The 4,980-nt window shown below is 47.0% G+C and overlaps 1 long non-coding RNA gene and 1 other non-coding gene across 2 annotated transcripts; one reads left to right on the top strand and one right to left on the bottom strand.

The window, feature by feature from the left end:
- Nucleotides 1–864: 864 nt before the first annotated feature.
- On the top strand, nt 865–4,892 carry LOC134473109 (uncharacterized). The gene is made up of 2 exons (XR_010043221.1): nt 865–1,175; nt 4,521–4,892. It is a non-coding gene; the product is annotated as an uncharacterized LOC134473109 (long non-coding RNA).
- On the bottom strand, nt 4,874–4,980 carry LOC111758187 (U6 spliceosomal RNA). The gene has a single exon (XR_002792411.1). It is a non-coding gene; the product is annotated as a U6 spliceosomal RNA (small nuclear RNA).

The raw sequence follows: 4,980 nt of genomic DNA, 5'->3' as shown, positions 1-4,980 counted from the left end.
AGGCTGGAATTGTTTTACGTGCTTTGTTTAAAGCTCATAAAGTATTTGTTTAAAGCTCATAAAGCTATGTCTTATTCTCACTGTATAGATAAGGATGCAAGCCTGGAGGAGTTGGGAATTGCACCCTGCTTCACAAAGCAGAGCAAGCAGAGAACCTGGGTACTTCCTTGCAGGCTGGGGAATCCGCTCCTCACTGAGCTGCTGTGTAACTTTCTTCTCTAATTCAACCTCTGCGAGGCCCACGGGCTCACTCTGGCCAGGAGAGGCTTTTTGCTGCTGCCTGTCCACCTCTTTGCATTTTACCTGTTACTGAAAATCGGGTTTAAGCAGGCCTCTTCTGGCGGAAAGGAAACTGCCGTTTGGATCACACTTGATAACCAGCTGTACCCTTCGTCACTGATGAACCTGGTACTCTGCTATTCCAACGCCTTGTGACACATTGTAGTATTTTACTATACAGTCTTTTTACCTACTCCTATGCTTTGTAAGAAGACTGGTGTAGAAAACTAAGGTAGATCAGCATGTGGTGGTGCACGTCTGTAATCCCAGCACTCAGAAGGATGAGGCAGGAGAATCGTTGTGAGTTTCAGGTCAGTGAGGAAGCTCAGCTACATACTGAGCTAAATAAAGCCCTGCCTGAACTACATATGGAGGCCCTGCTCAGAGAACCAAACCAAACCAAACCCAACAAAAAAAGTATCCCCACCACAAAAATGACACAGTGGCAGGCCCTGGGCACTGATGGTAGCAGATGCCACCTCCCAAAGGAAGGTGGTGAGTTCCTGCCCGGTCCCCAGCACACGGAGGGAAAAGCTTAGAGCTTGAGGCGCGGCCTTCAGAAGCAGTCACTCCAGAGCCCTGGGAAGGGTGCTGCGTTTGTCCCCAGCCTTCTGGCACACACAAGCTGGATCCAGGGGCGGTAGCATTTTTACTGGCCAATCTGTGTTCACAGCGAGGGTTCTGTGCTGGAATTCCCAAATCTTTAAGCAAATGGCAGAACCAGGCACGAGGGACCTAGCAGAGGGCAGAAAAGTGTAAACCAGGCCATCATCGGTGGATCAGCGGGCACTTCAGATTTCGCTGGAAAGACGCGCTGGGTTCCGGCTCCGGCTCCGAGGAATGCAGCTGCTGCCTCTGCACTGGCCTGTTGCTCCTGCGCGGTCCCAGGAGTGGTGGTGAGTTGCTGGGCTTCCAGACCTGCACAGTGAGGATCTGTTTACAAAGCACCTAATGAGCTCACCCAGGAGGTGGGGTCGGTTACACTGCAGAACTTGCCTGGATCCCGGCTGTCTGTTCTGTCACAGGACTGCAGGGCTTTTAGATGTAAGGGCCACAGTGGGGAACCCGGATGGGGGGAAGCCCCTCCAAAGTCCAGGGCTGTTCGCCCTGGCCCTGTGACAGCAAAGGGGCCTCTGTACAGTCCCTGGAGAGAATGGATGACCCAAAAGAAAGCAAGCTGTCCTGCCCGATGTTACTTAGCTGTCCTGCCCGATGCACTGTTAGCTTCACATTTGAAAACATGACATTCAATATAGTTTGTTTTTATTTTGCTTTGTTTGTCTTTTTTTGAGACAGGGTTTTGCTATGCAGTTCTGGCTGCTCTGAATTCACTTTGTAGTCCAGACTGGCCTTGAACTCATGGTGATCCTCCTGCCTCAGCCTCCTGAGTGCTGGGATTACAGGCGTGTACCTCTAAAATCTGTTTGATATATAGATAATAATTAGATGCCTATATACATTTCTATATGATTTTATAGTTGAGGCATTTCACATATGTGATTCTTACCCTGTCGAGGTGGATAGGTCACAGTGATTGTCATTTTACAGAAGGGTGCTGTGGAGGGAGAGCAGGTTTGCTTGGGGTGACCCAGCTGGGGAGGACAGCAGCCCTCTTGCTGAGCTGCAGAGGATCCACAGGGGCACACTCATTCCATCGCCTCCTGTCCTGAGTGCGTACCTCCAAGAGGACATGAAACCAAGTAGTCACACAGCAGTGCCCTTTTTGAGAAAATTTGCCAATGAGAGAGACACACAGAAGCAGATAATTACCGCAACAGCCAAGCGTGGTGGTACACACAGCTAATGCCAGCACTTGGGAGGCTGAGCCCACGAGTCCAGCGCCAGCCTGGGCTACATAGTGAGCTCAAGGCAGCTTGAACTATCCTAACCCTGCTTCCTGATTGCTGGTTGGGCTCTTCCTCTGTGTGAAGCACCCAGAGGTCTTGCTGTACCAGAGAGTGGTGCCACTTTTAACTCTACCTCCCATGCTTTGATCTTCTTGGTGCAGGAAAATGAGATTGTGCATGAAAAGTAGGCAGACCCGACTTGGCCTCTCAGCTTCACAGTTTATTAATTTGGCCAAGTTCCTGAATGGTGTTGATTCTGCTTCCACAGTTGAGACTGCTAATTTGTACCTTGCAAGACTGCTCTGAGGACTGCATTGCTCAGTATAGAATAACTGGCACGGTGGCTGGTACACAGCAGGCACTCCATTATTTGCTGCTCATACCACAAATAAGTAGACTGGAGCTAAATACATGGTGATTGAAAGCTAGCCCAGGCAAACTGGGCTTGGAAGGAGCAAAATGAAAATGGAAAATCCCAGCATTCATGGGGCTGAGGCAGGAGGAGCTTTGCAAATTTGAGGACAGCTCAAATTTTCATAGTTCAAGGCCAGTCTAGACTACACATCGAGACCCAGACTTAAAAAACCAAATAATTATAATAAAAAGAAGATTACAGTTCTTCCCCATGTCCGAATTGTCAGGATATTGGCCATTAGGGCAGTGTGCAGAACTTTGATTCCTCCCTCCCTAAAACCTTTTATTTTTTCCTTCCAGTGTTAGGGGTTGAACCCAGTGTCTTACACATGAGAGAAGTAGGTGCTCTACCACTAAGAACCCACCCACCCCTGTCCTCTCCTCCACTTTCAACAGTTTTTTTTTTTTTTTTTTTATCGGTACTGGGGATCGAACTCAACAACCACGCGCTTGCAAGGCAGGCACTTGCAAGGCAGGCACTTATGCCGCTTAGCTAAATCCCCAGCCCCAACAGTTGTTTTTTTAAGACAGGGTCTCAAGGTGTCATGCAGGTTGGCTTTGAACTAACTGACCTCCAACTGGCCTCCAACTCCCAGGTGATCCTCCTGCCTCTGCCTCTTGAGTGCTGGGATTACAGATGTGCACCACCACACCCAATTCTCAACAGCTTTGGATGAAGAATTTATTTAATTGCCAGCTGGCAAAAGTCTGGAAGTGACAGGCAGCTCTGTAGACAGAATGATGAATATGACATTGGATATCTTAGCTGAGTACACAGTTGGCTTCTTGAGTGTGTGTGTGAGCATGTGGACAAACCTACCTCAAGGGACCCTGTGACCAGGACTCAGCAGCTGGTCAAGATGGCATCTCCTAGCACCCTGGATGAGGTACACCTTTTGCTCCAAACTGCAAATTCCTAGGGGCCACAGGCTGTGTCAACCGTATCTGTTTGTCCTGCATGGTACCTGGTGTCATTAAATACTTGCCACATGCATAACTGGATGAGGTAGGAGTTGACTGTATAGATCTACACACCACCCAGATATCTCAATATCTACCCTGATGCACTTTCGTTCCCATTCCTGGGGTTCACCTTCCATGTAGACTGCCCACTGAGTGGCATCCAGACTACAGTTTTTCCTTGGTGTAAGGTATACATTCAAAAAGCCCTGATGGCGTTCTGTGCGATGCGATGACCCTCTTCCACATTATCTACCGTGTGGCTGTCACAGGGACTTGCCATCTGCTCAGTGTGGCTGAGGAACTGACTTGAGTACCGGGAATTAATTCAGGACCCTGTCAGGCAGGCACTGTGCCACTGAACTGTAGCCCTGGCAGAGGAACTGACTTCGAATTTCATTTTATTTCACTTTTTTGAGACAGGGTATTGGTTTTTTATGTATCCCAGGATGGTCCTGAATTCACTGTGTTGCCCAGACTGCTTCAGACTTGTATCAGTCCTCCTGCTTTTGGCCTCCTGAGCACTGAGATGGCAGATGTGTGTCACTGTGCCAGGCTGAAATCAGTTTAGGACACAATCCTGTTTCACTAGATGGAAGTGACTGTGCAATACATTATCGATGTAGGGGAGAAAACACACACACACACACACACACACACACACACACACACACATGCATATACACACATTTCATAAAACAAACGTTCAGCCAGGCATGGTAGCACACATTTGTAATCCTAGCACTTCGGAAGCTCAAGCAGGAGGATTGCTGCTAGTTTGAGGCCAGTTTGAGCTGTGTAGCCAGACATTGTCTTGAACTAAAACAATTAAAAATATATAAATTAAAATAAATAATAAATGTTTATATATATATATATATATATATATATATATGCATATGTGTGCCATAAATACTTATTTTGCAGCTCTAAGAGTTTCGCTTAAGACTACTACTAAGCCTTGATGGTATTCACTCATGAGATTGATGTGGGATTGTAATTTATTTGTTCCTTTTACAGGTGCTACGTCAGGGAGGCTCCAGCAGGCTGCAGTGATATGTTTTTGTGGTCCTGGCCCCTTGGGAGGCTGAGGCAAGAGGAATGCTCAAGACAGAAGTTTAAGACCACCTTGGACAACACAGCAAGAGATCTAGTTTTTTGGAGGAGATGCTTTGGTTGATAAAATTTATCATCAGAGCTTTTACTTGATATGGGAGACTTGTATGTATGCCCGTGTGTGTGGGGGATGCTGAGCTACATTGCTGGCCACTGAGTCACTATCACTGAACTCCTGAGCTGCCTAAGATCCCTTTCTTTCTTTCTTTCTTTCTTTCTTTCTTTCTTTCTTTCTTTCTTTCTTCTTCAATTTAAACAAAAATATGGAAAACTTCATGAATTTTTGTGTCATCTTTGCTCGGGGGCCATGCCAATCTTCTTTGTATTGTTCCAATTTTAGTAAATGTGCTGCCAAAGACAGCAC

Source organism: Cavia porcellus, unplaced genomic scaffold, assembly GCF_034190915.1.
Source record: "Cavia porcellus strain 051 isolate PalLab524CR breed Dunkin Hartley unplaced genomic scaffold, mCavPor4.1 scaffold_26, whole genome shotgun sequence".
In the NCBI taxonomy this organism is placed as follows: domain Eukaryota; kingdom Metazoa; phylum Chordata; class Mammalia; order Rodentia; family Caviidae; genus Cavia; species Cavia porcellus.
This window is presented reverse-complemented; position numbering and strand designations above follow the sequence as displayed.